The sequence below is a fragment of the Erythrolamprus reginae genome, unplaced genomic scaffold (assembly GCF_031021105.1).
Source record: "Erythrolamprus reginae isolate rEryReg1 unplaced genomic scaffold, rEryReg1.hap1 scaffold_181, whole genome shotgun sequence".
NCBI classification, from domain to species: domain Eukaryota; kingdom Metazoa; phylum Chordata; class Lepidosauria; order Squamata; family Dipsadidae; genus Erythrolamprus; species Erythrolamprus reginae.
This window is the reverse complement of record NW_027248567.1, coordinates 23,472-41,106: the sequence shown is the minus strand read 5'-3', so window position 1 is coordinate 41,106 and position 17,635 is coordinate 23,472. Positions and strand designations below refer to the sequence as shown.

General features: G+C 43.8%; 1 pseudogene; it reads left to right on the top strand.

Moving 5' to 3' along the window:
- The window catches only part of LOC139155975 (uncharacterized), an 86,519-nt pseudogene that overhangs the window by 50,424 nt on the left and 18,460 nt on the right, over nucleotides 1-17,635 (top strand).

Below are 17,635 nucleotides of genomic sequence, written 5' to 3'. Positions count from 1 at the left end.
TTTTAATGTCGGCCACCCCCCCCAGCGCCTCCGGCCTCCTCGCCGCTACCCCCCCGCGCCGCCCCGATTCGCCCCTCTCACCAGCTTTCTTGGGGTACGAGTCCTCCTGTAGCAAGCGCTGGCGGCAACGGCTTCTCGGCTTTTAGAATGCCCGCCTCCTTCCTTCCTTCCCTCCCTCCTTCCTTCCCTCCCTCCTTCCCTCCTTCCTTTCCCTCCCTCCTTCTTTCCCTCCTTCCTTCCTTCCCTCCTCTCCTTCCTTCCCTCCTTCCTTCCCTCCTTTCTTAAAAAGCACTTAAATAATGACAGAATAAAAAACCCCCAGCCCTCACCTGTGTTTGAATTTCATTCATTCACTCAGTCATTCATTCATTCTTCTGTATGCCACTCAGTCCCAACACTTTTAACCCATAAATTACCATTTACCATCCCCTTAATTACCATTTCCCCTTCCCATTACCTCTACCTGTACCTGTACACATTGAATAAGACACTTAAGTTATAAATGATAACAATGTTTATTTACATTTTTTTGGGGGGGGGTTTAGCATAACTAGGATAACTCGGGATCTTCTTCTATCACCATTTCATCGGGCACTTCTACAATGGACGCTGCAGGTGATGGTGTGACAGACCTCTTGGTTTTCGTGACAAACATAGTTATGGGCAGTTGTTGGCGCAGTTTCTTTTTCTGGGCTAACATGGCTCTGTATGGTGCAAAGGTGTTGTCAAGGGAGGCCTTAAACTGTATAGAGCGAGTCATGTTTGGATCCCAAAGTTCCACCATGCGTTGTACATGTGCAGCAGCTCTGTTCAGTTCTGCAAGCCGCTCAAGTGTTAGGCCAACATCTTCTTCTTCCTCAGCTTGTTCAGCTTCCTCTTCCTCCTCTTCTTCACTCGCTGACCTGGTCAGCTCCTCCAGATCTTTGTCTGTCAGCGGTAGGCCATGCTCATCAAGCAAACCATTGACTTCATCTGGTGTCATGTCAACGAAGCCTTCTCCACCCAGTGCCTGTGCCAGCTTCACAGAGTTCTGCAGCATCTTGAATTTCTTCGGATAAGCGATGTGGTGTTTGGTGGCAAGAATTCGACTTGCACCCCAGCATGTTCATGTGCCAGGTCATCATGGCCTCAGCATTGTCCATTAGGAGCAGCACTTTGAAATTGAGTCCTTTGCCAGCCAAATAATCCTTCACCTGTGGGATGAAGCACTGATGAAACCAATCCCGCGTGAGGGGTTTTGTAATCCATGCTTTAGGATTATGCATCCAGTACACTGGCAATGCATTCTTATTTCTGTTCTTGAGGGCTCTTGGATTTCGTGACTTATAAATTAGCCCTGGCTTCATCAAAAAGCCTGCTGCATTCCCACACATGATCAAAGTCACCCGATCTTTCATGGCCTTAAAGCCAGGGGCTTTGGCTTCATCTTGCATCAAGAAAGTCCGTGAAGGCATCCTCTTCCAGAACAAGTCTGTTTCGTCCATGTTGAACACCTGTTCTGGAAGGTAGCCCCCTTCTTCAATTAGGTCTTTAAACGTGCCCTGGACGTACTTTTCGGCTGCACCTGTATCTGCTGAGGCAGCTTCTCCATGCAAGGACACACTCTTCAGGCCATAGCGCCATTGAAATTTCTCAAACCACCCTTTGCTTTCTGTGAATGTGTATGGGGCTGAAGAAGCAGAAGATGTTGATGGCTGGGGGTCTTCAGAGTCATCAGCACCTTCACCAGCACCTGCATCTGCAGAGAATGACAGGAAAGGGAGAGAGAAGTGACTTGAATGAAAGCATACAGTACTGTATGGTAAATGCCCACCTCCTTCCTTCCCTTCCCTCCCTCCCTCCTTCCTTCCCTCCTTCCTTCCCTCCTTCCCTCCCCCCCTCCTTCCTTCCCTCCTTCCTTCCTTCCCTCCCTCCTTCCTCCCCTTCTTCCTTCCCTCCTTCCCTCCTTCCTTCCCTCCTTCCTTCCTTCCCTCCCTCCTTCCTTTCTTAAAAAGCACTTAAATAATGACAGAATAAAAAAACCCAGCCCTCACCTGCGTTTCCCTCATCTGCATCGCCTCCTTCTGTGTTTGCAAGACGATTGTACAGTTGCTGTGCCTTTGTCCGTATGGTGCTGGTATCCAACGCAATGCTCTTTTTGCGGCAGTCTTGTACCCACACGGACAAAGCAGCTTCCATCTTCATAAGGCGTTTGTTTCTAGGCGTCACCATTCTTTTTGCAGCGTTGAATGTCATCAGAGAAGTTTGCCTTATCTTCTTTTCGTCTTTCCGAATGTATCGCACACTCGATTCGTTGATCCCATAATGCCGACCAACATCTGCATAAGAGCGTCCCACTTTCAGCATGTCCAAAAGTTCAATTTTCTCCTTAATTGTCAGCATCTTCCTGCTCTTTTTAGCGTCGCCGCCTCCACTCCGCGTACAACGTTTAGGAGCCATCTTCCAACAAGTCTTAACAAGTTCCAAAAGTTCCAAACCACGCGGGGCAAACAACACTAATTGGCCGAGATTTCTGTCCATCAGCAGTCGGGCAAAATTTTTGCTTTTTTTTTTGTGATGGCAAAGCTGATTGGCCGAGATTTTCAGCCACTCAGCAATGGCAGACGTTAGTTTGGTGATGACGTATGATGTCATCGGGTGGGAAAAACCGTGGTGTAGAAAAAAAAACGCGGACTATTTTTAATTATTATTTTTTGAAAAAACCATGGTATAGCGTTTCGCGAAAATCGAGACCGCAAAAATCGAGGGATCACTGTAATAACATATGAAGACCTCTTAAATACTAAGGGAGGTATAAAAACTAGGGAAAGACTTAAGAATGAAGGTATAGAAATAGATTGGTTGCCATACTACCAAATACAAAGTAGATATAAAAAAGATCTAGTAGAATTCGGAATATGTAAAAAACCAAATGAAATAGATAAAATTCTAACAGGCCCAGATAAAAAAATTCATTACTAAAATGTATAACTTTCTATTAAATTACGAAAATATAGAAGAAATAGTCAAACAAAATATGATAGCGTGGATGACTAATTTTGGCTATACTATCCAATTGGGAAGACTGGGAAAAATTATGGAAAGTAAATTATAAAATGACTCTATCTATACCCTATAAAGAAAATTTATATAAAATGTTTTTCCGATGGCACTACGCTCCAGCACGTTTAGCTAAAATAAATGCGAATATAAGTAACAAATGCTGGAAGTGCAAAAAAGGTGCAGAACATATTATCATATTTGGTGGCTATGTTCGGAAGCAAGAAAATTTTGGATCAAAATTCAGACCTGGCTAGAAGAAATATTGGATTACAAATTAGAGATGAAACCAGAAATGTATTTATTAGGAATAATTAGAGGCCAACACAGTAAAGAAAATTATTATTTAATAAATCATATACAGTAATACCTCATCTTACTGAACCTAATTGGTTCCCGGGAAAGGTTCATAAGATGAAAAGTTTGTAAGACGAAACATTGTTTCCCATAGGAAACAATGTAAAATCAATTAATCCGTGCAACAAAAAACCCCCCGCAAAAAACGCCGCCGCCCCGGCTGTCACCTTTTGAAACAGCCGGGGGGCTTCTCAGCGTCCTCCTGAACCCGAATGCCAAACCCGAACTTCTGGGTTCGGCGTTCGGGAGGCCGCCGAGAAGCCCCCTGGCTGTTTTAAAAGGTGACAGCCGGGTGGTGGGGCTTCTCGGCGGCCTCCCGAATGCGAACCCAGAAGTTCGGGTTTGGCATTCGGGTTCAGGAGGACGCTGAGAAGCCCCCTGGCTATTTCAAAAGGTGACAGCCAGTCGGCGGCTATTTCAAAAGGTGACAGCCGCCGCCTACGAATCCCCGCTGCCCGGCTGTCACCTTTTAAAACAGCCGGGGGGCTTCTCAGCATCCTCCCGAACCCGAACGCCAAACCCGAACTTCCATGTTCGGGTTCAGGAGGTTGCTGAGAAGCCCCCCGGCTGTTCCAAAAAGCGACAGCCGGGCGGCGGGGGCTTCGTGGCGGCGGTGGCGGGGGGTTCGTAAGAAGGAAAAAGTTCGTAAGAAGAGGCAAAAAATTTCTAAACCCCGGGTTCGTATCTCAGGTTGTTCGTAAGACGAGGGGTTCGGTATCATGAGGTACCACTGTACTTATATCGGCAAGATTGGCATTTGCACAAGTCTGGAAGCAAGCCCCAGACGCCTGATGGACCCAGAGGGCTTTCAGACGGCGCTTGGGGTTATACCAGAGGCACTTGTCCACAGTTCGGCAGAGTCTCTTGTGGAAGCCTGGAACAAGGCCGCAGCGGAGGCTCTCGACCGATTGCGCCTTTGCGACCTCAATCTGTATAGTCTGTATAGTCTGGAGGACAGAAGGAAAATGGGGGACATGATCGAAACATTTAAATATGTTAAAGGGTTAAATAAGGTTCAGGAAGGAAGTGTTTTTAATAGGAAAGTGAACACAAGAACAAGGGGACACAATCTGAAGTTAGTTGGGGGAAAGATCAAAAGCAACATGAGAAAATATTATTTTACTGACAGAGTAGTAGATCCTTGGAACAAACTTCCAGCAGACGTGGTTGGTAAATCCACAGTAACTGAATTTAAACATGCTGGGATGAACATATATCCATCCTAAGATAAAATACAGAAAATAGTATAAGGGCAGACTAGATGGACCATGGGGTCTTTTTCTGCCGTCAGACTTCTATGTTTCTATGAGGCAGGGAGACGTCCTGTAAGTATTCTGGTCCTAAGGCATGTAGGGCTTTATACATAATGGTGGAAGGTGTTAAGCATAAAATGTATCAGGAAAGACTTAATGAACTCAATCTGTATAGTCTGAAGGACAGAAGGAAAAGGGGGGACATGATCGAAACATTTAAATATGTTAAAGGGTTAAATAAGGTCCAGGAGGGAAGTGTTTTTAATAGGAAAGTGAACACAAGAACAAGGGGACACAATCTGAAGTTAGTTGGGAGAAAGATCAAAAGCAACATGAGAAAATATTATTTTACTGAAAGAGTAGTAGATCCTTGGAACAAACTTCCAGCAGACGTGGTTGGTAAATCCACAATAACTGAATTTAAACATGCCTGGGATATAAACATATATCCATCCTAAGATATAAAATACAGGAAATAGTATAAGGGCAGACTAGATGGACCATGAGGTCTTTTTCTGCCGTCAGTGTTCTACGTTTCTGTGTTTCTATGATAAATTGGGACTAATAGATGGGAACTAATCACACACAGTTTAATTTACTATTTTAATTGATTGAAAGATTGGGAAGGCCATTGGACCAGCGATTATTAGTTCATTAAGATTTGATTGTTTAGTTGATAGAGGATCATCTACTAGACTAACAGCCAGATTAATTGAATAGATAACTCCAATTGATGAAAAACTATCCAACCAATTAACTAATTGATTGATTGCCCCACATATTGAATACCTGCAAATAAGGAATTAAGTAGAAACCAAAGTTTCAAACTAGACAGGTACTCGAAAACCTGATACTAGGCACTCATTAGTCACTTAAACTTTCAACTTTAACTAGGCTGGGATTCCTCAAATTCAAAATCTCAACTGAACTGGGGGAACACTTCAATCCCCAATTGGACTACCTTAGAAAACAGGGTAAAACACGCTACACCCCACTCTCAACTAAAATCACACATGGAAGAAGGCACAGACACCACTGTGATCTGCAGAACTTGTTTCGGGTACACGCTTATGCCCACAAATACCAAAACTACATATGCACCAAATGCAAATTAATCAAACTACTATAAGAAAAAGTATAACTATTTACGGGACTGTCTCCTGCTGCATAGTTCCATGCGACTGATTAGAGCCCACATGGTTGGCCTTCTCCAGGTTCCATTGACTAAACAGTGTTGGTTGGTGGGGCCCTGGAGGAGGACCTTCTCTGTGGTGGCCCCAGCTCTTTGGAGCCAACTTCCCCCCAAGCTCCGCACATCCCCTACTCTACTGGGTTTCTGAAAGGTCTTGGAAATCTGGCTTTGCCAGCTGGCCTGGAGGCCGTGAGAATTGACATCTCTTAATCCAGCTGAGACAAGAATTGATTGGGTTGTTTGCTGTATGAGTATAGTGATTATATTGAAGGGTTTTTATTATGATGAAATGTTTTGCTCTGATTATTTATATTGTTTATATTAAATTGCTGTAAGATGCCCTGAGTTCTTAGGGAGTGGGCGGCATACAAATATAAACAAATAAATGAATAAATAAATAACTCAGAGAAAACTCTAAGCACCTTGAAACTCAACAAAATGAGAAACTCCAAACTTCACAAAAAGAACACACACAAATTGAACACACACATGAACAAGCCACTTCTATTAGAGACAATCCCTTAGAGAAAGAAAACAGATGAAAACATGTTGCTCACAGAAATAAAACCACAAACCAAATACAAAACCACTGACCAAACCCACCCACCCAGATCCAACTCCACTGGCTCTAAGCAACCAATACCACCAACCTCCAATAGAGGATAACGCACAGACACACAAAAAAGAAAATCAGAAAGAACACTCAACAAAGCAGCGCCACCAAAGATCATTACAACAAAGACAGAAACTCCCCAAACAACCCTAGGCAAAAAGAAAAGGAGAGAACTCATAATAGGAGATTCAATCCTCAGAGGAACTGAACCCACCATCTGTAGACCACACGAGCAATCCAGAGAGGTATGCTGCCTCCCCGGAGCCAAAATCATAGACATAGCAGAGAAAGCAACCGAAATAATAAAACCCACAGACTATTACCTCCTACTATTTTTATTTATTTATGTATTTATTTATGTATTTATGTATTTATTTATGTATTTATTTATTTATTTATTTATTTATTTATTTATTAATGAGGGACTATGACCAGCTAGCCAAGAAAGTCAAAGACAGGTGCACAAGTAGTTTTTTTGTCTATATTACCAACAAGAGGACAACATCCAGCAAGAGAACAAAGAATTCTACAAGTGAACCACTGGTTAAAGGGTTGGTGTCACCAAAAAACTTTGGATTGATTGATTGATTGATTGATTGATTGATTGATTGGACTTTCATGTCACTCCTCTCTGAGACTTGGGACGGCTTACAACATATAATAAAACAATGTACAGTAGTACCTCGTGATACGAACCCCTCGTCTTACGAACCCCTCGTCTTATGAACATTTCAAGATACGAACCTGGGGTTCGGAATTTTTTTTGCATCTTCTTACGAACTTTTTTCACCTTATGATCCTGCCGCTGAACACCGAACCCCGGAAGTTAGGCAAACATTCAGGTTCGGGAGAACACCGAGAAGCGCCGCTGCCCATCTGTCACCTTCTGAAACAGCTGGGGGGGCTTCTCGGCGTTCTCCTGAACGCCAAACCCAGAAGTTCGGCAAAAGTTTGGGTTCAGGTGAACGCCGAGAAGCGCCGCTGCCACGGCTGTCACCTTTGCCGAAGAGCCGTGGAGCTGTCGGCCAGTCAGGAGGCTGAAACAGAGGTGGGGAATCCCAATAGGGAATTCCAGGGGGTGGAGCTTTGACGTCACGGAGACGTCCTTCCTGGCCGACCGAAACGTGGACTCCAGGAAGGACGTCTCCGTGACGTCAAAGCTCCACCCCTGGAATTCCCTATTGGGATTCCCCACCTCCGTTTCAGCCTCCCCGACCGGTTGACAGCTCCACGGCTCTTCTGCAAAGGTGACAGCCGGGTGGTGGTGCTTCTCGGCGTTATCCTGAACCTGAACGCCGAACCCGAACTTTTGCCGAACTTCCGGGTTCGGCCTTCATGAGAACACCGAGGAAGTCACCCCTGCTGTTTCGGAAGGTAACAGCCGGGTGGCAACGCTTCTTGGCGGCCTCCTGAACCCGAACCCCAACTTTTGCCAAACTTCCAGGTTCAGTGTTTGGAGAGAACGCCGAGAAGCGCCCAGCTGTTTCAGAAGATGACAGCCGGGCGGCGTTGCCCAGCGGAGCGCCGTTTTTGCAATATTTTTTTTCCGGCTTGCACGCATTAATCGGTTTTTACATTGTTTCCTATGGGAAACATTGTTTCGTCTTACGAACTTTTCACCTTACGAACCTCTTCCCGGAACCAATTAAGTTCGTAAGATGAGGTATCACTGTATAACATTTTGGATCCCATTAATTAAATATAAAATCTAAAAACCCAGGCCATAAAAAGCATTCATTCCTATTCAATCAACTTTCTGTCAGCATATTCATTGGCCAGAGGCCAGGAATCTAATAGCCCCAAGCCCTGGTGGCATAAATGAATCTTAAGACTCTTGTGAAAGGCAAGGAGGGTGAGGGCAGTATGAATTTGTAGGGGGATTTGATTCCAGAGGCCAGGCCCCGGGGAAGAGAAGGCTCTTCCCCTAGGACCCTGTCAACCAACATTGTCTAGTTGACGGGACCTGGAGAGAAAGCTAACTCTGTGGGAACTGACCTGTCGCTGGGATTCATGCAGAAGGCTGTCCAATAGGTATTTTGGCCCTATGCCATGTAGGGCTTTATAGGTCATAATCAACACTTTGAATTGCATCCAGAAACCAATTGGCAGCCAATACAGTCCATGGAGTGTTGGAGAGATAGGTACATGTCTGGGGAAGCCCATGACTGCTCATGCGGCTGCATTCTGCACAATTTGCAGTTTCCAAACGATTCTTCAGAGGTAGCCCCATGTAGGGAGCATTGCAGTAGTCAAACCTCGAGGTGATAAGGGCATGAATGACTGTGAGTAAAGACTCCCTGTCCAAAATAGGGCCGCAAACTGGTGCACCTGGTGAACCTGGGCAAATGCCCCCCTCGCCACAGCCGAAAGTTGATGTTCTAAAGTCAGCTGTGGATCGAGGAGGACGCCCAAGTAGTGAACCCTCTCTGAGGGGGGTCAGAATTCCCCCCTCTAGGGTGGTGGACGGACAGGTAGACGTGACCTTGGGAGGCAGAACCCACAGCCACTCTGTCTTGTCCGGGTTCAGCTTGAGTCTGTTAGTACCCATCCAGACCCTAACAGCCTCCAGACACCGACACATCACTTTCACTGCTTCACTGAGTGGCCATGGGGTGGAGATGTATAGCTGAGGTCCTTCCAACTTGTTGTTGTTGTTGTTGTTACTATTACTATTACCAGGGGTGGGCAGCAGCCGGTAAAGTTGGAAACCCGATTCCGGTAGCGAAAATGAAGCTGCAGTGCGCAGCTTCAGCTGACAGGTGCTACCACCATCTTTATAAAAAAATATTTTTTAAAATAAAAATTTAATTGATCTGCGCATGCCCCTGGGAGTTCAGTTCACTGGACCTCCTCAACTGCGGCCTGCTACAATGGAGGAGGTACAGGCTGAGCTATGTGAGTGGACTCTCAACCATAGTTCCCTCTAAGCTGAGCAGTGAGCAATCGCTCACTTAAAAATCATCATCAACTCAGAGTTTTTCAAACCTGCCCAGAAGCCGAGAGGGAAAGAGTGAGAGGGAAGGAGAGAGAGAGGAAGAGAGGAAGAGAGGAAGAGAGAGAAACAGATAGAAAAAAGAGAGGAAGGAAAAGAGAAAGAAAAAGAATGGAAGTAAGGAAGAGAGAAAGAAAATCAAAATCTAGTTTGAAACGAGCTCAACTATTTAACTGGCATTTTGATATTGATAGAGTTGCCCTAATATGAGCTCACTGTTATAGACACACAGTAAAGTATTTTATTTTGAAATTCTCTGAGGCAAAACAGGGTGGGTTTTTTATTTGTTTGTTTGTTTGTTTGTTTGCTTGCTTGCTTGCTTGCTTGCTTGCTTGCTTGCTTGTTTATTTATTTATTTATTTATTTATTATTTCTGTGCCGCCCATTCCCGAAGGGACTGCCCGCTCAGACACTATACTTTTCCGTCCACCCCCCCAAAAAATTAGAGGGAACACTGCTCTCAACCTTCTCCTCACTCAAACTGCCCTGCACAGAAGCCTGGAGGGGAGGCGGGCGGCAACTTGAAAAATCCGGGACACGGGGGCTGCTTTCCTCCGTCTGCAGTCTGGGCCCTTATCCGCGGGGCGAGAAGCTCTCCTGGCAGGGCTAAAACTTGGGCGCCTGTTTCATCTTGTGCCACCTGGCCCAGCCAGAGCGAGCGGGGTGGCATGGATTGGGAGAGGCAAGCCTGGGGTAACTCACAAAGGGGACCGCGACATGTTTCTCCTGAGCCTCCCACTGGAGAAACATGTTGCGCAACCTGCAAAGCTGGTGGGTCTCCCCAGTTTGGAGCATGAAACCCGCCTTTGCCAACCCTTCCCCTCGGTGCAGCCCCCCTGTTTTGAAGCCGATGGAAAAAATTGCCCCACGGCAGGGGGGAAGGCGAAGGAAGGAACCCATCTAGCTACCACCGCCGCCTCCGTTCAACCCCGCTTCATGAGCCCAACTCACTGACAGCAGCTTTTGGGGCGAGGACAAATGTTCAAAGTTTCAAGATTTATTGGATTCATATGCCACCCTTCTCCGAAAACTCGAGGCGGCTAACAGCAATCATAGACAGTACACAATAATCATCCCATACTAAAAGCAAATTAAAACCCTTTAATATACAAAACCAATCACACATACAAACATACCATGGATACCATTGTAACGGCCTAGGGGAAGAGGAAATCTTAATTCCCCCATGCCTGGCGGCAGAGGTGGGGTTTTAAGTAGTGTACGAAAGGCAAGGGGGGTGGGGGGCAATTCTAATCTCTGGGGGGGAGTTGGTTCCAGAGGGCCGGGGCCACCACAGAGAAGGCTCTTCCCCTGGTTCCTGCTAAGTGACATTGTTTAGTTGATGAGACCCGAGAAGACCCACTCTGTGGGACCTAACTGGTCGCTGGGATTCGTGCGGCAGAAGGCGGGTGGTGGAGACTCCAGGCCCCCAGCCAGGCATGCCAGCAAAGGTGAGTGCTCTTCCCAGGGTGTGTGTCTCCCAGAGGGCCGCGGGGCAGCAGCGCCGGCACAACTTGGGGAAGGAAGGAAGGGGCTTTGGGAAGGGTTTGGTTGCGGGATTCCTGCTGGTGGAGGTCCAGACTTCGTTCCTGGCACTTCGCGCTTCCTCCTCTTTCTTTCCCTGCTTCCAAAACCTGAGCTCTTCAGATCAGTTAGGAAAAGAAGGAATGAAGGATGATCGCACTTTATCTCTAGATCTGGTTTTAGGAAAAACCTTTTACTGTCTTTCTCACTGAAGTATTAAAGAGCTGCTGTGGGACAGAGATACAGAATGATGTGTGTCAAAATGAAATATTGATAGCTATTATTTGTTTTGTTTGTTTGTTTGTTTGTTCGTTCATTCATTCATTCATTTATTTATTTATTTATTTATTGTTAGAGTTGGAAGGGACCATGCGGGTCATCAAGTCCAACTCCCTGCCTAAGCAGGAACCCTATAGCATCTTAGCCAAATAGCAGTCCAATTTCCTCTTAAAAATGTCCAGATTATTGGAGTTCACAACATCCGTTGGTAGGTTGTATGACTAACATATAGGGGTTTTAGTTGTACTTTTTAATATATTAGATTTGTCTTGTACGCTGTGTTTTTATGCTTATTCTGTGAGCCGACCTGAGTTTTCGGAGAAGGGCAGCATACAAATCTAATTAATAAATATTTATTTATTTATCTATTTATCTATTTATTAGATTTGAAAGGGACTGTGCAGGTCATCAAATCCAACACCCTGCTCAATCAGGAAACCCTACACCACCCCAGTCAGATGGCAGTCCAATCTCCTCTTGAATATGTTGAAAGTTGGGGCGTTCATAACCTCTACTGGCAAGCCATTCCACTGGTTGATCTCTCTGACCATCAGGAAGTTTCTCATTTCAAGGTTGAATCTTTGCTTGGTCAGCTTCCCTCCATTGTTCCTCATCTGGCCTTCTGGTGCCCTGGAAATTATTTTTCTCTCTCTCTCTCTATTGGATTTTGCATTCCCACCCCTCTCCGGAGACTCGGGGCAGCATAGTGTGACCCCTCCTCTCTTTGGCAACCCTTCAAGTACCTGTATACTGCTATCATGTCCCCCTTGGCCCTTCTTTTCACTAGACTATCCATGCCCAGTTCCAGCAACTTCTCTTTGTATATCTGGTTTTTAGTCTCCTTATCATTTTGGTTGTTCTTTTCTGCACCTTTTCCAGAGTTTCTATGTCTCTTTTGAAGTGTGGGGGACCAGAACTGAATGCAACACTCCAAGTGTGACCAGGATAAAATACAGGAAGTAGTATAACGACACACTAGATGGACCATAAGTCTTTTTCCGCCAATCTTATATGTTTCTATCTGTATTTGTGTCTAGGTTTTTTTTTACCTAGGTGAAGGACTTTACTTTTCTCGACATTGAACATCATTTTGTTAGTTTGGTCCCACAGTGTTAATCTATCTAGGTCTTTCTGTATTCTGAGCCTATCCTCTAGGGTGTTGTCTACCCCTGCCATCTTGCTGTTGTCTGCAAATTTGATTAGTTCCCCCTCTATTCCCTCATCTAGGTCATTAATGAAAATGTTGAAAAGAACAGGGCCCAGGACTGAACCCTGTGCTACTCCACTGCCTACCTCCTTCCATGTGGAATTGGAGCCATTGAGGACAACTCGTTGGGTGCTGCTTGTCAGCCAGCTGTTTATCCATCTACATGTGTTATAATCTACCCCATTTTTTTTCTAATTTGTGGATTAGGAGACTGTGATCTTGTTTATCAAAAGTTTTACTGAAGTCCAAGTATATTAGGTCTACTGCGTTGTGTTGGTCTACTGATTTGGTTATGGTGTTGAAAAATGATATGAGATTGGTTTGGCATGATTTGTTTCTCACAAGCCCATGTTGGCTGTTGGCTATTATCTTGTTTGTTTCTAGATAGTGGCAAAGCTATTTTTTGATTATTTTTTCCAGTATTTTTATTTATTTATTTCTATTTATTTATTTATTTTGTCCAATACAAATTGAAAGTTAAAGGGGATAAAAACATGTAGTAGTAAATATCCGGGAAAGGATAGAAGAAAAGATATGAGAATAGGATACGTCAATGAAGAGTAGAGGAAAAGATATATGAATGGGAGAAAAGATATATAAAATATAGGAGGGACAATTGAGCGCCACTTAATAAGTCTTAATATAAGCACTTACAAGTGTTCAGTCAGATTCGAATTTACTTCTCCTCCAACACTGGTTAAGCAGGGAGCGAGTCACTCTAAACAGGGCGGCTGGGTGGTATTATGCAGATGCAATCGGGGGTGACATGATACGCGCATCTTGTTTATTTATTTATTGTATGTTGCCCTGAGCTACACTTAGTAAGTCTTAATATAAGCACTTACAAGTGTTCAGTCAGTTTCAGATTTACTTCTCATCCAACACTTCTCTAGCCATCTCTTCTGGCATTTCATCCCCCTCAGTGAACCAAGGAGATCTCCAGAGTGGTTGCTTAATTTGTGCAAGATCCCGCGCCACTGCCGTTTTTAAGCCCCTTTATTTCAGATCATTATTCAAGTGTTCTGAGAGGAATACCATGTTGGGGAGTGTGCCCCCCGCTTTTACAGCCCTCTCTAAGTGGTTTACAGTATCATATGGCCCCCAAAAATCTGGTTTCTCATTTTACCCACCTCGAAAGGATAGAAGGCTAAGTCAACCTTGAGCCCATGGTGAGATTTGAACTGCTGAACTACAGCTAACAGTTAGCTGAAGTAGCCTGCCGTGCTGCACTTTAACCACTGCTCCACCCTGGCTCATACACTTCTCTACTACTCTACTCACTTATTCCATGAGACTTGGAAAGTTTGGGGTCAGATAGCCTAGAACTTTGTCACCTTTGATATGACCTAAATGTAATTCATAAAATCATCTACCACAATGTCCTATCTGTCAATGATTTCTTCAGCTTCAACCGCAGCAATACAAACTGTTCCAAATACGACTACAGAAAAAAACGACTTCAGTAACAGAGTGATCAGTGCCTGGAACTGCACTACCTGATTCTGTGGTTTTCTTTCCCAGACCCCCAAAAACTTTAACCTTAGACTGTCTACAGTTGACTTCAAACCTTTCATAAGCGCACCATTGTTCCTGCCGTGTCCTATGGTCCAAATTTACCTATACCTATTTTGCTTTAGTTTATGTTTATACCTGTTATTGTGTTCATTTTATTTATTTATTATTTAGATTTGTGTGCCGCCCCTCTCCGCAGACAGGTTTTGACAAATAAAATAAAAATATTTCCTTCAAAAAATAATTTTAGGAAGAAAATAATTCCCCATTCTACCTCTTTTTTTGTATGTTGGTCTTGTATATGTATATTTTGTCTGTTGGTTTCTTTTAAATTCAGTAAAAATATTTTTGTTAAAAAACTAAAATAAAATTAGGGCTCAGGACATATCTAATCTTGGTAAGCTAAGTAGCATCATATTTCACTAGGCTCACTTGCAAAGGTCAGTTGCTAGAAGTGAAAAACGACGTGACAGCATTTATACAGTGAAACCACCTTGCAAACGCCTTAGAAATGGGACAAGAGCGTTTTTCTGCTGCTATCAAGAGATGGCTGTCAGATATGCAACATCTGTGCCTGAAACGTGCATAATAGAGGAGTTAAAACCATCGAGTACTGAATTGCTAGAGAAGAAACGCAGAGGAACTTCCTCTTCTGGAAGAGACGTTGGAGGAAGGTGTCCTGTAGAGCGACTCTTGTGCTCTTTCGAGGATCGAAGCGGCAGTTGGAAGGTGACTTGAGGACAGATGGGAAGAGAGTCTGGGAGCAAGTCGGGCTGTTTGTTTTTCCTCCACGGCCTGGAAGCAGAGAAGCAACTGGGCTGAAGCGTTTCAGCTTCTGCTGCTGCTGCTGCAGGTTCCTCTCCTGTCCAAATTTAAACCCACTGGTGCTGCACGCTGTGAAACTGGTGGCTGCAATTTTATGCTGGTGGGAAGATTGAAAAAAGTCGCTTACATAATTATAATGAATGGAAATTAGCAGCAACAATGAGGCGGTGGGAGAAGGTTAAAAATTATATATTAACAACATCAGTAAGCGATGCAAATGTAAGAAATAAAATTCAATCACTCTATAAAGAATGAACAATGTAACCCAGAGACAAAGCATATGAAGGATATAAAATTGATTCCTCCCTGGTGAAGGGTTTTTTTTTCTGTATGGTGATGGTACACTTATGTTTTCTGTTTTGTTTTTTGTTAAATTTTTTAAAAAATCAATTAAAAAATATATTAGAAAAAGAAAAAAGTCGCTTTCAAGTTAAGGTTGATTCTTTGGGAATGGCTCCCCCCCCCCCCCCCCCCCCGGTATTGTGGGTGCTCCATCACTGGGGGTTTGTGACAGAGCTGGAAGGGACCTTGCAAGCCTTTTTTAAATTCAGACACCATTCTCAAGCAGGGGACCCAATATCATTTCAGACAATTGGTTAATTGTTCTCAGTATTAGGAAAATATTCCTAAATTGTAGGCTGCTTCTCTCATGGATTAGTTTCTATCCACTGCTTCTTGTCTTGCCTTCTGGTGGATTGCAAAATAAATTGACTCCCTTCTTCTTGACCCCCTCAACAATTGGAACATTGCTATCATGTCACCCCTAGTCCTTCCTTTCACTAAAGTAGACATACATTCCTTCCTGTAACCCTTCTTCATATGTTTTAGCTTTCGCCCCATATTGTCTTCTCCGCACTCTTTATAGTGTCTCTAAACTTTTTTTAAAAAAAATATGGCAATGAAAACTAGTTGCAGTAATCCAAGTGTGATTTTACCAAAGCATTAAACTAACACTTCACATATGATCTTCATTCTAGCCCTCTGTTAAGGTAGCCTAGGATTGCGTTAGCTTTTGTGGCTTCTGCATTACACTGTTGGCTCCTTTTAGTTGATTGTTCACTAAGTAGGACTTCAAGATCCTACCCTAGTGCTATTGAATTACTGCTATTGAGCTAGGTCTGAACCTTGCCATTCGGTTTTTATTGGCTAAGTGTACAACCTATTTTTTTCTCTATTTAATTTCCTTTTGTTGGTTAGGCCCAGTGTTCAATTCTATAGAAATTCTTTTGTATCTTGAGTTTTTCTTAAGGGGTGTTGGCTATTCCTGTCAGCTTAGTGTTGTCTGCAAATTTGATGAGTTCCCCTTCTAGTCATTCATTGAAATTGTTTATGAAGATATTGAAGAATAGTGGGACTAAGATCGAACCTAGGAGTACTTCACTGCTTACTTTCCTCCTTATTTATTTGTTTATTTATTTATTATTTAATTTGACTTCTATGCCGCCCAATCCCAAAGGAGTCAGGGCGGTTTACCACAATATCAAATACAAAAAACAAATCAAAATCAAAAGAAGCAAAAAAAAATACAAACTCTAAAACCCTAATTAAAACGCATACACTTGGCCGTGCTAGTTTTTAATTCAAGGTCCCGAGGCCTGCTGGCAAAGCCAGGCCATTGTTGCCTTATGGAAAGCCAGTAGGATGGGAGCAGTATGGAAATGGGGGGGGAGTTAATTCCATAGAGCCTGGGGGGCAACAGATAAGGCCCTCGCCAGTAGCCCTGTCAACCTGTATCGCTTAATCGACATGCCTGGAGGAGGCCAACTCTAATTGGCCTCTGGGAGATATGCGGCAAGAGACAGTCTTGTAGATAGTCTGGCCCTGAGACATATAGGGCATTATAGGTAATAACCAACACCTTGAACACCAAAGGTGTTGGATGAGGATGGTGCGTGAATATTGCCTATCTGGACTTCAGCAAAGCCTTTGATACGGTTCCACATAAAGAGCTGATAGATAAATTAGTGGAAGATTGGATTTAATCCCTGGATAGTTCAGTGGATTTGCAGCTGGCTAAAGCGTAGACATCAGAGGGTTGTTGTTAATGGCGAGTATTCTGAGCAGAGACTGGTTACAAGCGGTGTGCCACAAGGGTCTGTTCTGGGTCCTATTCTTTTTAATATGTTTGTGAGTGACATAGGGGAAGGTCTGGTAGGGAATGTTTGCCTATTTGCCGATGACTCTAAAGTGTGCAATAGGGTTGATATTCCTGGAGGCGTCGGCAATATGGTAAATGATTTAGCTTTACTAGATAAATGGTCAAAGCAATGGAAACTGCAGTTTAATGTTTCCAAATGTAAAATAATGCACTTGGGGAAAAGGAATCCTCAATCTGACTATTGTATTGGCAGTTCTGTGTTAGCAAATACTTCAAAAGAAAAGGATTTAGGCGTAGTGATTTCTGACAGTCTCAAAATGGGTGAACAGTGCAGTCAGGCAGTAGGGAAAGCAAGTAGGATGCTTGGCTGCATAGCTAGAGGTATAACAAGCAGGAAGAGGGAGATTATGATCCCGCTATATAGAATGCTGGTGAGACCACATTTGGAATACTGTGTTCAGTTCTGGAGACCTCACCTACAAAAAGATATTGACAAAATTGAACGGGTCCAAAGACGGGCTACAAGAATGGTGGAAGGTCTTAAGTATAAAACGTATCAGGAAAGACTTAATGAACTCAATCTGTATAGTCTGGAGGACAGAAGGAAAAGGGGGGACATGATCGAAACATTTAAATATATTAAAGGGTTAAATAAGGTCCAGGAGGGAAGTGTTTTTAATAGGAAAGTGAACACAAGAACAAGGGGACACAATCTGAGGTTAGTTGGGGGAAAGATCAAAAGCA